At 46.1% G+C, this 20,004-nt stretch overlaps 1 long non-coding RNA gene across 1 annotated transcript; it reads right to left on the bottom strand.

Annotated features, from left to right (window-relative positions):
* Positions 1 to 8,274: 8,274 nt before the first annotated feature.
* LOC123107125 (uncharacterized) lies at positions 8,275 to 10,693 on the bottom strand. The gene is made up of 3 exons (XR_006451593.1): positions 10,296 to 10,693; positions 8,626 to 8,705; positions 8,275 to 8,514 (listed from the first exon to the last, which is right to left on the bottom strand). It is a non-coding gene; the product is annotated as an uncharacterized lncRNA (long non-coding RNA).
* Positions 10,694 to 20,004: the final 9,311 nt, after the last annotated feature.

The raw sequence follows: 20,004 nt of genomic DNA, 5'->3' as shown, positions 1-20,004 counted from the left end.
CAGCAGAAACCACACAAGCTCGCTCCTACTTGGGAAGGCCCCTTCATAGTCACCAGAGTCCTCCACAATGGAGCATACCACCTCTACAATGTCGATCGCCAGATTGATGAGCCACGAGCCTGGAATGCGGAGCTACTCCGCCCCTTTTATACTTAAATTCTCACTCGGATGAGATGTAATAAGAAAAACTCCTGTAGTTTATTTATCAAAGACAAGAGCGTTATAATTTTCCCAGTGATTATTATTGTTTTTTGTTTGCGTAAGAAATCCCCAGTGGGTGGCTTAGCTGCGAATCCGCTTCGCCTAAGTTTGTAAAAATAGTTTCCTACCGAGTGGCGAGCCAGCCTCCCACTCGAGGGCTTAGCTGCGAATCCGTTTCGCCTAAGTTTGAAAAAAAATCCTACCGAGTGGAGAGCAATCCTCCCACTCGGGGGCTTAGCTGCAGTCCAGTACTCGCCTAAGTTCTCTCACTTAGAGACTTAGCTGCAGTCCGGCACTCGCCTAAGTTTGAAAAAATCCTACCGAGTGGAGAGCAATCCTCCCACTCGGGGGCTTAGCTGCAGTCCAGTACTCGCCTAAGTTCTCTCACTTAGAGACTTAGCTGCAGTCCGGCACTCGCCTAAGTTTGAAAAAATCCTACCGAGTGGAGAGCAATCCTCCCACTCGGGGGCTTAGCTGCAGTCCAGTACTCGCCTAAGTTCTCTCACTTAGAGACTTAGCTGCAGTCCGGCACTCGCCTAAGTTTGAAAAAATCCTACCGAGTGGAGAGCAGTCCTCCCACTCGGGGGCTTAGCTGCAGTCCAGTACTCGCCTAAGTTCTCTCACTTAGAGACTTAGCTGCAGTCTGGCACTCGCCTAAGTTTGAAAAAATCCTATCGAGTGGAAAGCAATCCTCCCACTCAGGGGCTTAGCTGCAGTCCGGCACTCGCCTAAGTTCTCTCACTGGAGACTTAGCTGCAGTCCGGCACTCGCCTAAGTTTGAAAAAATCCTACCGAGTGGAGAGAAATCCTCCCACTCGGGGGCTTAGCTGCAGTCCGGCACTCGCCTAAGTCTCTCACTGGAGGCTTAGCTGCAGTCCGGCACTCGCCTAAGTTTGAAAAAATCCTACAGAGTGGAGAGCAATCCTCCCACTCGGGGATTAGCTGCAGTCCAGTACTCGCCTAAGTTCTCTCACTAGAGACTTAGCTGCAGTCTGGCACTTGCCTAAGTTTGAAAAAATCCTACCTAGTGGAGAGCAATCCTCCCACTCGGGGGCTTAGCTGCAGTCCAGTACTCGCCTAAGTTCTCTCACTCAGAGACTTAGCTGCAGTCTGGCACTCGCCTAAGTTTGAAAAAAAAAATCTACCGAGTGGAGAGCAATCCTCCCACTCGGGGGCTTAACTGCAGTCCAGTACTCGCCTAAGTTCTCTCACTTAGAGACTTAGCTACAGTCTGGCACTCGCCTAAGTTTGAAAAAATCCTACCGAGTGGAGAGCAATCCTCCCACTCGGGGACTTAGCTGCACTCCAGAACTCGCCTAAGTACGAAACACATCACAATCCTCAAGGACGACGAGGGTCAGGTCGACTGCCACCTTCTCCTGGAGAGCTTCGCCACAAATACAATGTGCGCTCCATCCACTCTACAGTAACGGGGTGTGGGTCGACCGCCGCCTTCCCCTGGGGAGCTTCGCCACAAATACAAGACATGGGTAAACTGCTTCCCTCACCTTCGGAGCTGCGCTGCGAATACAAAACTTGTCTCGGATGAAGAATGGGTTCACTCGGTAGGAGATTCATAAAGATATTCAACAGTAAACCAAGTTCAGGTAAATTCTAAAGGTTCCAGATCACAAATCGAAGTACTCGGGCATGCAGCCCGAAAAAGTTTAACGGTTACAAAAACCACTCGGCATTCCGAGGCAAATTTAAGGTGGGACATAAGAGTTTGTTCACTCCGCGGGAGGAGGGCTGGCAGGCTCGACGAACTCATCCAGGTCGACGCCGTCGGCTATCCGAGTGGCTGCAGCGATGAAAGTCTCCATAAAGGTTCGGAAGTCATGCTTCTGGGTGTTGGCGACCTTGATTGCTGCCAGTTTGTCCTGTCGCACCTCCTTGCAGTGGACACGAACCAAAGACAGAGCCACGTCAGCGCCACACCGAGCAGCAGACTTCTTCCACTCCTGCACTCGGTCGGGGATTTCATTTAGTCGAGTCATCAGGGACTCAATATCATTTTGGAGCATAGCCTCTGGCCAAAGTGCCGGGTCAATCCGTGACATGGTGACCTTCAGTCGAGCCAAGTAGTCCACGGCACTGTCGATGCGAGATTCTAGACGGAGCAGATTCATGGCAGTTTCATCTTTCACGGGAGAGTTGATTGGATCCAAACCTGGTTCAATCCGCCCAGTCTCCTCTTCAAAGTTCTGGCAAAACTCTGCATTCACGATCCAAGGATAAGTCAATTTTCGTACACTTAGTCGACAAAAAAAAATCAGTCGGAACAGAATGTGCACCTTCAAGCTTGATGAACAACTTCTTGGCAAGACTTCTCAGATAGCTCTCCAGATCATCCCTCCTGCGAGCAATGCCTTCCATTTTCTTGCCCTGGACGAGATTCGCCTTCTTCCAGCGCGAGCACTCCTTGTTGGAGTCATTCAGAGCGGTCTTCAGCCTGGTATTCTCTTCTTCCAACTGGCCGACCGAAGCCAGCTTCTGTTCGGCCAGAGTGGTCTTGTCGTCAGCCTCCTTACGAGCAGCGGCCAAATCCTAATCCTTCTTCGCCAGAGCTTCTCTTAGTTTTTCTGCAAATAAATGACAATTGATTCAGAAATAGCAGAAGGGTACTCAAGCCTAAAACTGACCAGTCAACAAACTCGTCTTACCAGCGGCGCCGTCTCTGACCTTTTGCAGCTCTGTCCTGGCCAGCTCCAAGTCAAGGTTCAGTTGAATCTGCTGCCTCTCCAAGTCAGCAAAGTGGGCTCCAAGATCACAAGATTTCTGAAATCAAAGGGGAGAAATTATTTTACAGCGAAAAACAACAAAGGCAATAAATGCTAAGACTACAGTCGACTGCCAGCAGTCCACCGTAGTCTCGGGGACTACACCCAGTGGGTGCACTTTGCGTGCCCCCACCGGTTCTGATCCCACTCGACCGGCCCACCGAAGTCGAGTCCAAAAAAAGGCAGAAAGAGAGAAAGTAGAGCTCAGACTACAGTCGACTGCCAGCAGTCCATCGTAGTCTCGGGGACTACACCCAGTGGGTGCACTTTGCGTGCCCCCACCGGTTCTGATCCCACTCGACCAGACCGAGTGGAAGAGACAAACTATTTATACATTCGACAAAATACAAAGACTACAATCGACTGCCAGCAGTCCACCGTAGTCTCGGGGACTACACCCAGTGGGTGCACTCAGCGTGCCCCCACTAGTCCAAAAAATTCAATCGACACACCGAGTGGGTGTACAGATGAAAAGATTTTTGGAAAAAATCTTCAGATGGCATATCCTAACAGAACAAGCGGCGACCAACTAACCTGAATGTTGCTCTGGAGAGCCGAGCTAGCATCATAGGCGGCTTGGCTGGCGTCCCGCATCGTCTTCATCTTCTCCATCATAATGCCCGCCTGGCGTATGGCTTCCCTAGCAGCATTCACCTCGTCCTCCGGGACATGATGGGTCGCAAAAAGTGAAGGCGGGTCGACAGGGGCTCGAGCAGTCGACGAAGAAGGCAAGGCACTCGACGGTGGCTCGACGAAGGTAACAGAACCCCAATTGACGTTGCCAGTGTCCTGAATGACTGGCTCCGCCCTCGGCGTCGACTGTAGCGCCTCACTTACAGGAGCTCGCCTATTCTTCCTCATCAAAGGCCTCTCGGACTCTTCATCATCATCAGGGAGGTCAATAATGTTGGGAGTTGTGCAAAGTTCAATTGCCAAAATCACGTCACCCAATGAGACACATTGCAGTTGAATCGACTAAATAAAGATAGTATGGCAGAAATCATACCCAGATTAGAAGTGACCGCGTCCTCCATCACCTCATCATCATCCCTGTAAGCTGAGGTCCCGGAAGTGGCAGCGCTGACAATTCCAAAGTTCGTCCAGTTAAAACAAGAAAAACAAACAGCGGGAGCGTCGAGTGAATACAAAGAGAGACACTCACGCGGAGGCAACGGGGATATCAATCTTGATCTTCGGCAACGCCTTCCGAGTCCTCGGCTCTACAACTTTGGGGTGCTTTGGCGCCTTCTCGGTCGGGGTTGGTGAAGAGATCCGAGGACGCTTCGAAGACTGACCAGCCTGAGTAGTTGCCTTGTCGCGGGCACTCGGCCGTTCTTGGTCGATCTTGGATCGCCTCTCCCTACGAGGGGGCGACTCGACTTCTTCTCCATCACTTGACTCGTCGCTTCCTCCATCCCCTTCACCATCGGAAGTCCACTCGCCACTGTCGCCGCCACTCGCCTCGCCTTCTAGTGCTTGCTCTTGCTCCTCGTTGGGCATTGAATACATTTCAATAATGGCCTGAAAGGAAGCAGGGAGAACAAAGTCAGTCGACGCAATATAGGCAGCTGCACGAGTAAATTCAAATTACAAGCAAAAACTCAGAATCAGACCTGCTCTGGTGCATGAGACTGGTCGAAAGGGGGAACTCTCCTGGCTCCCCTGGGATTGTCCTTGTTCCCGGTAATGCCCGACAACCACTTCTCCAGTGTGTCGTCGTCGACATCCTCCGGGTGGATCCGAGTGGAGTCTTCAAGACCCGAATACATCCACATCGGATGGTCTCGAGCTTGAAGAGGCTGGATGCGCCGCTGAAGGAAGACCTCTAAGAGATCCATACCAGTGACCCCGTCATGAATAAGCTGGACCACTCGATCGACCAACAGCTTCACGTGCGCCTTCTCCTCCATGAGCACCTTCAAAGGGGAGGGTTTCTCCATTCGGTCCATGGTAAAGGGAGGGAGGCCAGTCGATTGCCCTCAAGTCGACTGGTCTTTACAGTAAAACCAGGTCGACTGCCATCCGCGAACTGAGTCAGGAAGAATCATGGCCGGAAAGGAGCTTTTCCCTCTCGTCTGGATGCCAAGACCCCCACACATCTGGATCACTTGGGTCCTCTCATCACTCGGATTAGCCTTTTTCACTGTCTGGGAGCGACAAGTAAAAATATGCTTGAAAAGACCCCAGTGAGGCCGGCAACCCAGGAAATTCTCACACAAAGAAATGAAAGCGGAGAGATAAACAATCGAGTTGGGGGTAAAATGGTGGAGTTGTGCCCCAAAGAAGTTTAGAAACCCTCAAAAGAAAGGGTGAGGAGGCAAGGAAAATCCACGGTCGATGTGGGTGGCAAGAACACGCTCACCCTCCCGAGGTTGCGGCTCAGATTCCTTCCCCGGAAGCCGCGCCGAGTCATAGGGGATCAGCCCCCCTTCGGCCAGGTCGTCGAGGTCTTCTTGGGTGATCCTCGAGTGGATCCAGTCGCCCTGGATCCAGCCCTTCGGCAGGCCAGTCCGCGAGGAAGATCCGCCCCGGCTGGTCGCCTTCCCCTTTGACCTTGCCATCGCCTTCTTTGCCCACTCCAGAGCCGCCGTCTTCTCCTTCCCCATTATCGCTGGCGAGACGCGTACGGAGCGGTGATGCTGGGGCGAGAGCGAGCGCAGCGGAGGGGCGTGAAGAGGAGAAGAGGGAATGGGAACGCACTGTTCGGGAGACTCCGGTCCAACGCCTTATATGAGGCCGCTTCCGAGTGGCTGACGGGTAGGCCCAGGTGGCTCTGTCAAATCCTGTAACGATCGCGTGCGGTACGTGGCGAAGAAGGCGGCGCGGGGATCGAGGCGTCTCCGCTCTATCCCATCCGATTACTGCGGCCTCCCCCGTCTCGCGCGCTTGCCAAAATTCGGATCCCACGAAATCTGCGGGCAACAAACAAACTTGTCAGACTAAAAGATCTCCTCCGCACCGTCACTCGGAGCCTTACAAGTAAAGAAACTCACTCGACGAAGAATTAAGAATGGATCAAGGCGACTGAAAAGGAAGTTGCTGTCATCACTCAGGTCCGTTGATCCGGAACAAGATATGCTCACGGCATGAAAAACGAGTCGGAGAGGTCCTCAACTCCTTCCCCACTCAAACCTCGATCCATTCGGGGGCTAATGATGAAGCTATGTACCTAGAGTAGGGTCATGGACCTGTCCTAACTGCCCTACCCAAGGACATCTCTAGAAGAAATCACCTTTCAATCGACTTGGAGGTGTTCCACTCGACAGACTCGAAGACACTCGACCAAGAAGCAATCACTCGACCAAGATCCAACCACTCGACGGCCAGGAGACCTAAAGTCACCCCGCACGCTAACGGTCGGTCATTAAGTAGCTTTTATGGTCATCATAGCACTTTATTACTAGCGTTACCAGTAACGCACTGCCTTAATGTACATTGAACCCTTTGTAACATGGGCTGGCCGGGGTCCTGACGCACTCTATATAAGCCGCCCCCTCCTCCAAGACAAGGGTTCGCACCTGTGTAATTCCTACTCACGTAATCCAGTCGACTGCCTCCGGGCTCCGAGACATAGGGCTATTACTTCCTCCGAGAGGGGCCTGAACTCGTAAACCTTGCGTGCTTACAACTTCTCCATAGCTAAGATCTTGCCTCTCCATACTTACCCCCCTACACTATGTCATACTTAGAACCACGACACCGGCCCTAGGAGATGGGATCTCCAAGGGGGGCGGCGGCCAAGGGGGGAACTTGCCCCCCCCCCAAGCCAAGTGGGGCGCCCCCACCCCTAGGGTTTCCAACCCTAGGCGCAGGGGGAGGCCCATGGGGGCGCACCAGCCCACCAGGGGCTGGTTCCCCTCCCACTTCTGCCCATGGGGCCCTCCGAGATAGGTGGCCCCACCTGGTGGACCCCCGGGACCCTTCCGGTGGTCCCGGTACAATACCGATTACCCCCGAAACTTTCCCGATGGCCGAAACTGGACTTCCTATATATAAATCTTCACCTCCGGACCATTCCGGAACTCCTCGTGACGTCCGGGATCTCATCCGGGACTCCGAACAAATTTCGGGTTACCGCATACTAATATCTCTATAACCCTAGCGTCACCGAACCTTAAGTGTGTAGACCCTACGGGTTCGGGAGACACTAAACATGACCGTGACGACTCTCTGGTCAATAACCAACAGCGGGATCTGGATACCCATGTTGGCTCCCACATGTTCCATGATGATCTCATCGGATGAACCACGATGTCGAGGATTCAATCAATCCCGTATACAATTCCCTTTGTCAATCGGTACGTTACTTGCCCGAGATTCGATCGTCGGTACCCCAATACCTCGTTCAATCTCGTTACCGGCAAGTCACTTTACTCGTACCGTAATGCATGATCCCGTGACCAAACACTTGGTCACATTGAGCTCATTATGATGATGCATTACCGAGTGGGCCCAGAGATACCCCTCCGTCATACGGAGTGACAAATTCCAGTCTCGATCCGTGTCAACCCAACAGATACTTTCGGGGATACCTGTAATATACCTTTACAGTCACCTAGTTATGTTGTGACGTTTGGTACACCCAAAGCATTCCTACGGCATCCGGGAGTTACACGATCTCATGGTCTAAGTAAATGATACTTGACACTGGAAAAGCTCTAGCAAACGAACTACACGATCTTGTGCTATGCTTAGGATTGGGTCTTGTCCATCACATCATTCTCCTAATGATGTGATCCCGTTATCAATGACATCCAATGTCCATAATCAGGAAACCCTGACTATCTATTGATCAACGAGCTAGTTAACTAGAGGCTTACTAGGGACATGTTATGGTCTATGTATTCACACATGTATTATGATTTCCGGATAACACAATTATAGCATGAACTACAACAAAAATGCCCTGCAGTGACGCCCAATGTAGGTGCTAAAGGCGCATTAAATCATCTCTAACAGATTTTAGAGCCGCTCACTAAAGCGTCCCATGAGCGTCTCCTCACGCACCGTCTCAAAGACAGTTGAGGCGCATAGGAAGCGCGTCTAGATGGAAATGAGGCGTTTTGAGAGCGTCCTTACAAAGCGTGTCTACATGGATATGAGACGTTTAGAGAACATCCTTATGCCCCTAGGGACGCACTGAAAAATTCATACTAGATGCAACTGCATATATGATATATCCTATTTACATTGTATAAAAAATTATTGTTCAATTGCGCTTAATGAAATTACTTGCTAATACCAAATAATTTGACACTCATTTACATATCAGAATATATTAAAAAGATGTATGTCATCACACAAAATAATAATGTTGTTTTATACCATTACTGAGAGAAGGAGCCAGTAGTAGCTTATAAACTCAATTGTACACATCGTCTATAAAAGAATTACATGTCTCACAAACTAGTTGAAACATCTATGACTTGTAGTATCTACATGCTGATAATGGAACAATAGCTCCTTGTTTTCTCTGCGTCTCTAGTTTATCCTAGTGGTTGCTGCCTTCAAAATCCGTACATAGAAGTTTTTTCTGCAAAGGAAGGCAAATGAGATATAAATAAATTCATTGGAATTTCTACTAGTAAGTTTTACTTTGCTGAACAGACAACCATAAGAATAGAGAAGAGCGATATTTACGTACCTCATCGAGGTAAACATGCACTGCAGAAGTTCAATCTAGTCTGGTAGATGTCATGTAACCATATGAAGTGTAGAGACATACTGTAAAAAGAGAGATAAATCTTGATGTCATTGACGGATTCGCAAAGGTGAGAATGCATGAAGTATATTTGTAAGAAAAAATAACAACAATTTACTAAGAAGTATATGTACAGAAATAACAGCAATTTAACATACAGGGACTGAGTTCTCATGGTTTTTGACACTAATAATATCTAAGCCTTAATACTAGCTCTACATAAGACGACAGTTTACCATAAAGAGACTGAATTCTCATGGTAGTTCACATTAATAATCTTCAGTCTAATACAACATCTACATAAGTGAGCATCACACAATTTAGCTGCTCCAGACATAGTGCAAAGCATCTGACCCAGATGTTTCACATAAGCACATATGATTAAATCTTACCAAACATGATAATATATCCATCCAGGGAGCGCTCTTTATCAGATAACATGAGAAAAGTTTTGCAGATGAGAAACTATGGCCTATTTTGGCAGCGTAGTTTTAAGAATACCATAGTATTTCAAACTTCAGTATTGCAATGCTTGGGTAATGAATACTACAGTTTTTAAAAAACCGCAATTCTCTCAGTTTTAGGAAAACTACTGATATGTTTGGCTGGTGTTGTTTTACTGTAGTTTTGACTGATAGTTACACAACTTAATCTAACTTATATTACAACTATAGAGCTACACGACCGGATCAATCAGTGTGTGCTAACGACCGCCCAGCTGCATGCAGCGCTGTAAGGACTTTTGAACACTGAGCGAGGAAGTTGCGGACGTGATCGGCCCTAGCTAACTAAATGAGTATCCTGGTTTAACTAGTCTGGTGCATGTGATGGAAAGGAATGAATCAATACTACGAAAGGATACTGCCATATGATTAGTTATATGCTTACAAACCAAGCTGCACGGTAGTGAACGAACGGATGCCGCACGAGCGTCTTTTCCTCAGTTTGAGAAAAAAAGAGGTACGGACCTCTTTTTTTAATACTCCAAAAAAACCATAGTATCAACAATACGACCGTTTATGAAACTACAGTTTTTGGTATAGCCAAACACCTCAAAGTATTCAAAAGTACTGTTTTAAAGAAAAAAACTGTGGTATTCTAGTAATACTTTGAAAATACTTTGCATCCAAACGGGCCCTACATGTATGATAGTAGAAGGCATGCTTATTCCAGAAAATATAAGAACATGGGCGCAAAATTCTCATTTTCATTTATGGTGGGAATGAGGTGCTTTGGTAGTTGATACACGAGCTTTGATTATTAACCACATGAAAAAGAAAGGTTCGTAAAGAACACTGACCATCTTGTATTATCGGGGTATTCTCAGAGGTTGTTTATCAAACACCCGCATACGTGAGTGTCCATAATTTGGGAGAAAACAACGAAGTAAGCTATGTGTAAGATCGACATTTAATTGAACCAGTGGTATAATTAGTAAAAAAAGAGTTCAAAAAAAGACAAAGTAGTGTTGTCCTATCTTAATATAGATAATCTGAAGTACGTGCAGTGTTAGATTCTCCTCCACAATTAATTACGCGCGAAGGGAGAGGCTCCAATTTTTTACTTTGAATGAATTGATAGAACAGCTGAAAAGTAAATGTAGATCGACTCACCTACAGATGAACTGGCCAAGCTATTGCTAAAGATCCAGTGACCAGGCCTTGTGCGCTCGATCGCAGGATCCCTCGTGGCCTCCAAATCACCGTGTTCCTGATGCTGGGCCGTCGCCTGGAGGACGGGCGTACTGGGGCTGACCGCCGCCTGGAGGACGGGCGTACTGGGGCTGGGGCGCCGCCTGGAGGACAGCGTCCCCGGGGCTGCTGCTGGCGCCCGGCGAGCGCAGGGCGGTGGACCTACGATGGCGAGTCGGGGGATTGGAAGGAGAGGAGCTTGGCAGAGGAGGCGTCGCGGCATGGCGGCGCTAGGTTTAGAGGTGAGAGATCGATCTCTTTCTTCACGGTAGTTATCTTCTTAGCCCATATCGCAAGATGTACGGCTGATGGTGGGTTATTTTTAGTGGGCGACAGTGGTTGAACAAAATATACGGAACCATCCAGATTTTTTTAATCGGAAAATCAAGGGACCATGTGTTGCGCGTCCCAGAAAACGTCCATATGCACCAAGCGGATTTTAGTAACGAGACATACACAAAAACGTCGAATAGAAAACGTCTCTACATAGCTATTTTGTTGTAGACAATTATCATGAACAAGAAAATATAATAATAATCATTTTATTATTGCCTCTAGGGCATATTCCAACAGTCTCTCATTTGCACTAGAGTCAATAATCTAGTTACATTGTGATGAATCGAACACCCATAGAGTTCTGGTGTTGATCATCTTTTGCTCGAGGAAGAGGTTTAGTCAATGGATCTGCGACATTCAGGTCCGTATGCACTTTGCAAATATCTATGTCTCCATTTTGAACATTTTCACGAATGGAGTTGAAGCAACGCTTGATATGTTTGGTCTTCCTGTGAAACCTGGACTCCTTGGGAAAGGCAATAGCTACAGTGTTGTCATAGAAGAGAGTCATCGGGTCCGACGCATTGGGAATAACTCCTAGGTCGGTAATGAACTCCTTCACCCAGATTGCTTCTTGTGCTGCCTCCGAGGCTGCCATGTACTCCGCTTCACATGTAGATCCCGTCACGACGCTTTGCTTGTAACTGCACCAGCTGATTGCCCCACCATTCAAAATATACACGTATCCGGTTTGTGACTTAGAGTCATCCAGATCTGTGTCGAAGCTAGCATCGACGTAACCCTTTACGACGAGCCCTTCGTCACCTCCATACACGAGAAACATATTCTTAGTCCTTTTCAAGTACTTCAGGATATTCTTGACCGCTGTCCAGTGTTCCATGCCGGGATTACTTTGGTACCTTCCTACCAAACTTACGGCAAGGTTTACAGCAGGTCTGGTACACAGCATGGCATACATGATAGACCCTATGGTCGAGGCATAGGGGACGACACTCATCTTTTCTCTATCTTCTGCCGTGATCGGGCATTGAGCTGTGCTCAATCTCACACCTTGCAATACAGGCAAGAACCCCTTCTTGGACTGATCCATATTGAACTTCTTCAATATCTTATCAAGGTATGTACTTTGTGAAAGACCAATGAGGCGTCTCGATTTATCTCTATAGATCTTGATGCCTAATATATAAGCAGCTTCTCCAAGGTCCTTCATTGAAAAACACTTGTTCATGTAGGCTTTTTATGCTTTCCAAGAATTCTATATCATTTCCCATCAATAGTATGTCATCCACATACAATATGAGAAATGCTACGGAGCTCCCACTCACTTTCTTGTAAACGCATGCTTCTTCATAAGTCTGCGTAAACCCAAACGCTTTGATCATCTCATCAAAAAGAATGTCCCAACTCCAAGATGCTTGCACCAGCCCATAGATTGAGCGTTGGAGCTTGCACACCTTGTCAGCATTCTTAGGATCGACAAAACCTTCCGGCTGCATCATATACAATTCTTCCTTAAGGAAACCATTAAGGAATGCCGTTTTGACGTCCATTTGCCATATCTCATAATCATATAATGCGGCAATTGCTAACATGATTCGGACGGACTTCAGCTTCGCTACGGGTGAGAAAGTCTCATCGTAGTCAAACTCTTGAACTTGTCGATAACCCTTAGCGACAAGCCGAGCTTTATAGATGGTCACATTACCATCCGCGTCTGTCTTCTTCTTAAAGATCCATTTATTTTCTATGGCTCGCCGATCAACGGGCAAGTCAGTCAAAGTCCATACTTTGTTTTCATACATGGATCCTATCTCGGATTTCATGGCTTCCAGCCATTTGTTGGAATCTGGGCCCGCCATTGCTTCTTCATAGTTCGAAGGTTCACCATTGTCCAACAACATGATTTCTAGGACAGGGTTGCCATACCACTCTGGTGCGGAACGCGTCCTTGTGGACCTTCGAAGTTCAGTACCAACTTGATCTGAAGTTTCATGATCATCATCATTAACTTCCTCCCTAGTCGGTGCGGACACCTCAGGAACAATTTCTTGAGCTGCGCCACTCTCCGGTTCAAGAGGCAATACTTCATCAAGTTCTACTTTCCTCCCACTTACTTCTTTCGAGAGAAACTCTTTCTCTAGAAAGGATCCATTCTTGGCAACAAATGTCTTGCCTTCGGATCTAAGATAGAAGGTATACCCAATAGTTTCTTTAGGGTATCCTATGAAGACGCATTTTTCGATTTGGGTTCGAGCTTTTTAGGTTGAAGTTTCTTGACATAAGCATCGCATCCCCAAACTTTCAGAAACGACAGCTTAGGTTTCTTTCCAAACCACAATTCATACGGTGTCATCTCAACGGATTTCGACGGAGCCCTATTTAAAGTGAATGCGGCAGTCTCTATAGCATAATCCCAAAAAGATAGCGGTAGATCGGTAACAGACATCATAGATCGTACCATATCCAATAGGGTGCGATTACGACGTTCGGACACACCATTACGTTGTGGTGTTCCAGGCGGCATGAGTTGTGAAACTATTCCACATTTTCTTAAGTGCGTGCCAAATTCGTGACTCAAATATTCTCCCCCGCGATCTGATCGTAAGAACTTGATTTTCCTGTCATGTTGATTCTCAACCTCACTCTGAAATTCCTTGAACTTTTCAAAGGTCTCAGACTTGTGTTTCATTAAGTAGACATACCCATATCTACTTAAGTCATCAGTGAGGGTGAGGACATAACGATAGCCACCGCGAGCCTCAACGCTCATTGGACCGCACACATCAGTGTGTATGATTTCTAATAAGTTGGTTGCTCGCTCCATTGTTCCGGAGAATGGAGTCTTGGTCATTTTACCCATGAGGCATGGTTCGCACGTGTTAAATGATTCATAATCAAGAGACTCCAAAAGTCCATCTGCATGGAGTTTCTTCATGCGTTTGACACCAATGTGACCAAGGCGGCAGTGCCACAAGTATGTGGGACTATCATTATCAACCTTACATCTTTTGGCATTCACACTATGAATGTGTGTAACATCACGTTCGAGATTAAATAAGAATAAACCATTGACCAGCGGGGCATGACCATAAAACATGTCTCTCATATAAATAGAACAACCATTATTCTCAGATTTAAATGAGTAGCCATCTCGCATTAAACGAGATCCAGATACAATGTTCATGCTCAAAGCTGGTACTAAATAACAATTATTGAGGTTTAAAACTAATCCCGTAGGTAAATGCAGAGGTAGCGTGCCGACGGCGATCACATCGACCTTGGAACCATTCCCGACGCGCATCGTCACCTCGTCCTTCGCCAGTCTCCGTTTATTCTGCAGTTCCTGTTTTGAGTTACAAATATGAGCAACTGCACCGGTATCAAATACCCAGGAGCTACTACGAGCGCTGGTAAGGTACACATCAATAACATGTATATCACATATACCTTTGGTATTGCCGGCCTTCTTTTCCGCTAAGTACTTGGGGCAATTCCGCTTCCAGTGACCGTTTCCCTTGCAATAAAAGCACTCAGTCTCAGGCTTGGGTCCATTCTTTGACTTCTTCCCGACAGCTTGCTTACCGGGCGCGGCAACTCCCTTGCCGTCCTTCTTGAAGTTCTTTTTACCCTTGCCTTTCTTGAACTTAGTGGTTTTATTCACCATCAACACTTGATGTTCCTTTTTGATTTCCACCTCCGCTGATTTCAGCATTGAATATACCTCGGGAATGGTCTTTTCCATCCCCTGCATATTGAAGTTCATCACAAAGCTCTTGTAGCTAGGTGGGAGCGACTGAAGGATTCTGTCAACGACCGCATCATCCGGGAGATTAACTCCTAGCTGAGACAAGCGGTTATGCAGCCCAGACATTTTGAGTATGTGCTCGCTGACAGAACTGTTCTCCTCCATCTTACAACTGTAGAACTTGTCGGAGACTTCATATCTCTCGACCCGGGCGTGAGCTTGGAAAACCATTTTCAGCTCTTGGAACATCTCATATGCTCCGTGTTGCTCAAAACGCTTTTGGAGCCCCGGTTCTAAGCTGTAAAGCATGCCGCACTGAACCAGGGAGTAATCATCACTACGTGTCTGCCAAGCGTTCATAACGTCTTGTTCTGCAGGGAAAACAGGTGCTTCACCTAGCGGTGCATCAAGGACATATGCTTTCCTGGCAGCTATGAGGATAATCCTCAGGTTACGGACCCAGTCCGTGTAGTTGCTGCCATCGTCTTTGAGCTTGGTTTTCTCTAGGAACGCATTGAAGTTGAGGGCAACATTAGCGTGGGCCATTTGATCTACAAGACATATTGCAAAGATTTTAGACTAAGTTCATGATAATTAAGTTCATCTAATCAAATTATTTAATGAACTCCCACTCAGATAGACATCCCTCTAGTCATCTAAGTGATACATGATCCGATTCAACTAGGCCGTGCCCGATCATCACGTGAGACGGACTAGTCATCATCGGTGAACATCTTCTTGTTAATCATATCTTCTATACGACTCATGTTCGACCTTTCGGTCTTCCATGTTCCGAGGCCATGTCTGTACATGCTAGGCTCGTCAAGTCAACCTAAGTATTGCGTGTGTAAATCTGGCTTACACCCGCTGTATGCGAACGTTAGAGCCTATCACACCCGATCATCACGTGGTGCTTCGGAACAACGGACCTTAGCAACGGTGCACAGTTAGGGGGAACACTTTCTTGAAATTATTGTGAGGGATCATCTTATTTACTACTGTCGTTCTAAACAAATAAGAAGCAAAAACATGATAAACATCACATGCAATCAAATAGTGACATGATATGGCCAATATCATTTGCTCCTTTTGATCTCCATCTTCGGGGCGCCATGATCATCATCGTCACCGGCATGACACCATGATCTCCATCATCGTGTCTTCATGAAGTTATCTCGTCATCTATTACTTCTACTACTATGGCTAACGGTTTAGCAATAAAGTAAAGTAATTACATGACGTTTATGTTGACACGCAGGTCATAAATAAATTAAGACAACTCCTATGGCTCCTGCCGGTTGTCATACTCATCGACATGCAAGTCGTGATTCCTATTACAAGAACATGATCAATCTCATACATCACATATATCATTCATCACATCCTTTTGGCCATATCACATCACATGGCACATGCTGCAAAAACAAGTTAGACGTCCTCTAATTGTTGTTGCAAGTTTTTACGTGGCTGCTATAGGTTTCTAGCAAGAACGTTTCTTACCTACGCCAAAACCACAACGTGATATGCCAATTTCTATTTACCCTTCATAAGGACCCTTTTCATCGAATCCGATCCGACTAAAGTGGGAGAGACAGACACCCGCTAGCCACCTTATGCAACTAGTGCATGTCAGTCGGTGGAACCAGTCTCACGTAAGCGTACGTGTAAGGTCGGTCCGGGCCGCTTCATCCCACGATGCCGCCGAATCAAGATAAGACTAGTAACGGAAAGTAAATTGACAAAATCAACGCCCACAACAACTTGTGTTCTACTCGTGCATAGAAACTACGTATAGACCTAGCTCATGATGCCACTGTTGGGGAACGTAGCAGAATTTTAAAAATTTCTACGCATCACCAAGATCAATCTATGGAGTCATCTAGCAACGAGGGAGAGGGGAGTGCATCTACATACCCTTGTAGATCGCGAGCGGAAGCGTTCAAGAGAACGGGGTTGATGGAGTCGTACTCATCGTGATCCAAATCACCGATGACCTAGCGCCGAACGGACGACACCTCCGCGTTCAACACACGTACGGTTGGGAAGACGTCTCCTCCTTTTTGATCCAGCAAGGGGAAGGAGAGGTTGATGGAGATCCAGCAGCACGACGGCGTGGTGGTGGAAGCAACGGTGATCTCGGCAGGGCTTCGCCAAGCTCCAACGAGAGAGAGAAAGAGGTGTTACGTGGGGAGAGGGAGGCGCCAGAGACTTGGTGCGGCTGCCCTCCCTCCCCCCCACTATATATAGGGCCCCTAGGGGGGCGCCGGCCCTAGGATATGGGATCTCCAAGGGGGGCGGCGGCCAAGGGGGGAACTTGCCCCCCAAGCCAAGTGGGGCGCCCCCACCCCTAGGGTTTCCAACCCTAGGCGCAGGGGGAGGCCCATGGGGGCGCACCAGTCCACCAGAGGCTGGTTCCCCTCCCACTTCAGCCCATGGGGCCCTCTGGGATAGGTGGCCCCACCCGATGGACCCCCGGGACCCTTCCGGTGGTCCCGGTACAATACCGATTACACTCAAAACTTTCCCGATGGCCGAAACTGGACTTCCTATATATAAATCTTCACCTCTGGACCATTCCGGAACTCCTCGTGACGTCCGGGATCTCATCCGGGACTCCGAACAACTTTTGGGTTACCGCATACTAATATCTCTACAACCCTAGCGTCACCGAACCTTAAGTGTGTAGACCCTACGGGTTCGGGAGACATGTAGACATGACCGAGACGACTCTCCGGTCAATAACCAACAGCGGGATATGGATACCCATGTTGGCTCCCACATGTTCCACGATGATCTCATCGGATGAACCACGATGTCGAGGATTCAATCAATCCCGTATACAATTCCCTTTGTCAATCGGTACGTTACTTGCCCGAGATTCGATCGTCGGTATCCCAATACCTCGTTCAATCTCGTTACCGGCAAGTCACTTTACTCGTACCGTAATGCATGATCCCGCGACCAAACACTTGGTCACATTGAGCTCATTATGATGATGCATTACCGAGTGGGCCCAGAGATACCTCTCCGTCATACGGAGTGACAAATTCCAGTCTCGATCCGTGTCAACCCAACATATACTTTCGGGGATACCTGTAGTATACCTTTATAGTAACCCAGTTACGTTGTGACGTTTGGTACACCCAAAGCATTCCTACGGCATCCGGGAGTTACATGATCTCATGGTCTAAGGAAATGATACCTGACACTGGAAAAGCTCTAGCAAACGAACTACACGATCTTGTGCTATGCTTAGGATTGGGTCTTGTCCATCACATCATTCTCCTAATGATGTGATCCCGTTATCAATGACATCCAATGTCCATAGTCAGGAAACCGTGACTATCTATTGATCAACGAGCTAGTTAACTATAGGCTTACTAGGGACATGTTATGGTCTATGTATTCACACATGTATTATGATTTCTGGATAACAAAATTATAGCATGAACAATAGACAATTATCATGAACAAGGAAATATAATAATAATCATTTTATTATTGCCTCTAGGGCATATTTCCAACAATACATGCATGCTACGGGAATCACAAACTTTAACACAAGTATTCTTTAAATTCACAACTACTCAACTAGCATGACTCTAATATTATTATCACCTCCATATCTCAAAACAATTATCATGCTTCAATCTTTTCTTAGTATTCAATGCACTCGAAAGAAAGTTTCACAAATCTTGAATACCAAGCATATTATTATTAAGCAAATTACCATGCTATTAAGAGACTCTCAAAATAATTTAAGTGAAGCATGAGAGATCCATATTTTCTTTAAAACAAATCCACCACCGTGCTCTTAAAAGATCTAAGTGAAGCACATAGAGCAAAATTATAACACTCAAAAGATATAAGTGAAGCACATAGAGCAAAACTACATAGCTCAAAAGATATAAGTGAAGTACATAGAGCAAAACTACATAGCTGAAAAGATATAAGTGAAGCACATAGAGCAAAATTATAACGCTCAAAAGATATAAGTGAAGCACATAGAGCAAAACTACATAGCTCAAAAGATATAAGTGAAGCACATAGAGTATTCTATCAAATTATAATTCATGTATGGCTCTCTCAAAATGTGTGTACAGCAAGGATGATTGTGGCACACTAATAACCAAAGACACAAATAATACAAGATGCTCCAAGCAAAACACATATCATGTTGGTGAATAAAAATATAGCTCCAAGTAAATTACCGATGGAAGTGGACGAAAGAGGGGATGCCTTCCGGGGCATCCCCAAGCTTTGAATTTTTGGTGTCCTTGGATTATCTTGGGGGTGCCATGGGCATCCCCAAGCTTTGGCTCTTTCCACTCCTTGTTCCATAATCCATCAAAAGAATTCACCCAAAACTTGAAAACTTCACAACACAAAACTCAATAGAAATCTCGTGAGCTCCGTTGGAGAAAGAAAACAAAAGACCACTTCAAGGTACTGTAATGAAATCATTATTTATTTATATTGCTGTTAAACCTAATGTATTACAACTTCTCTATGGATTATAAACTATTTTACTAGCCATAGATTCATCAAAATAAGCAAACAACACACGAAAAACAGAATCTGTCAAAAACAGAACAGTCTGTAGTAATATGTAGCTAGAGCAAGATCTGGAACCCCACAAATTCTAAAATAAATTGCTAGACGTGTGGAATTTATCTATTAATCATATTCAAAAAGAATTAACTAAATATCACTTTCCAAATAAAGATGACAGCAGTTCTCGTGAGCGCTAAAGTTTCTGTCTTTTACAGCAAGTTCAACAAGACTTTCCCCAAGTCTTTCCAACGGTTTTACTTGGCACAAACACTAATTAAACACAAAAAACACAACCAAAATACAGGATAAATAATTTATTTATTACTAAACATGAGAAAAAAGCAAGGAATAAAAATAAAATTGGGTTGCCTCCCAACAAGCGCTATCCTTTAACGCCCGTAGCTAGGCATAAAAGCGAGGATAGATCTAGGTATTGCCATCTTTGGTAGGCAATCCATAAGTGGCTCTCATGATAGTTTCATATGGTAATTTTATTTTCTTTCTTGGAAAGTGTTCCATGCCCTTTTTTAATGGAAATTGAAATCTAATATTCCCTTCCTTCATATCAATAATCGCACCAACCGTTCTAAGGAAAGGTCTACCAAGAATAATAGGGCAAGAAGGATTGCAGTCTATATCAAGAAGAATGAAATCTACGGGCACATAATTCCTATTTGCAACAATAAGAACATCATTAATTCTTCCCATAGGTTTCTTAATAGTGGAATCCGCAAGATGCAAGTTTAGAGAGCAATCATCAAAATCGCGGAAATCTAGCAAATCACACAAAGTTTTGGGGATAGTGGAAACACTAGCACCCAAATCACACAAAGCATAAAACTCATGATCTTTAATTTTAATTTTAATAGTTGGTTCCCACTCATCATAGAGTTTTCTAGGGATAGAAACTTTCAACTCAAGTTTTTCTTCATAAGATTGCATCAAGGCATCAACAATATGTTCGGTAAAGGCTTTCTTTTGACTATAAGCATGTGGAGAATTTAGCACGGATTGCAACAAGGAAATACAATCAAT

Source organism: Triticum aestivum, chromosome 5A (assembly GCF_018294505.1).
Source record: "Triticum aestivum cultivar Chinese Spring chromosome 5A, IWGSC CS RefSeq v2.1, whole genome shotgun sequence".
NCBI lineage: Eukaryota > Viridiplantae > Streptophyta > Magnoliopsida > Poales > Poaceae > Triticum > Triticum aestivum.
This window is presented reverse-complemented; position numbering and strand designations above follow the sequence as displayed.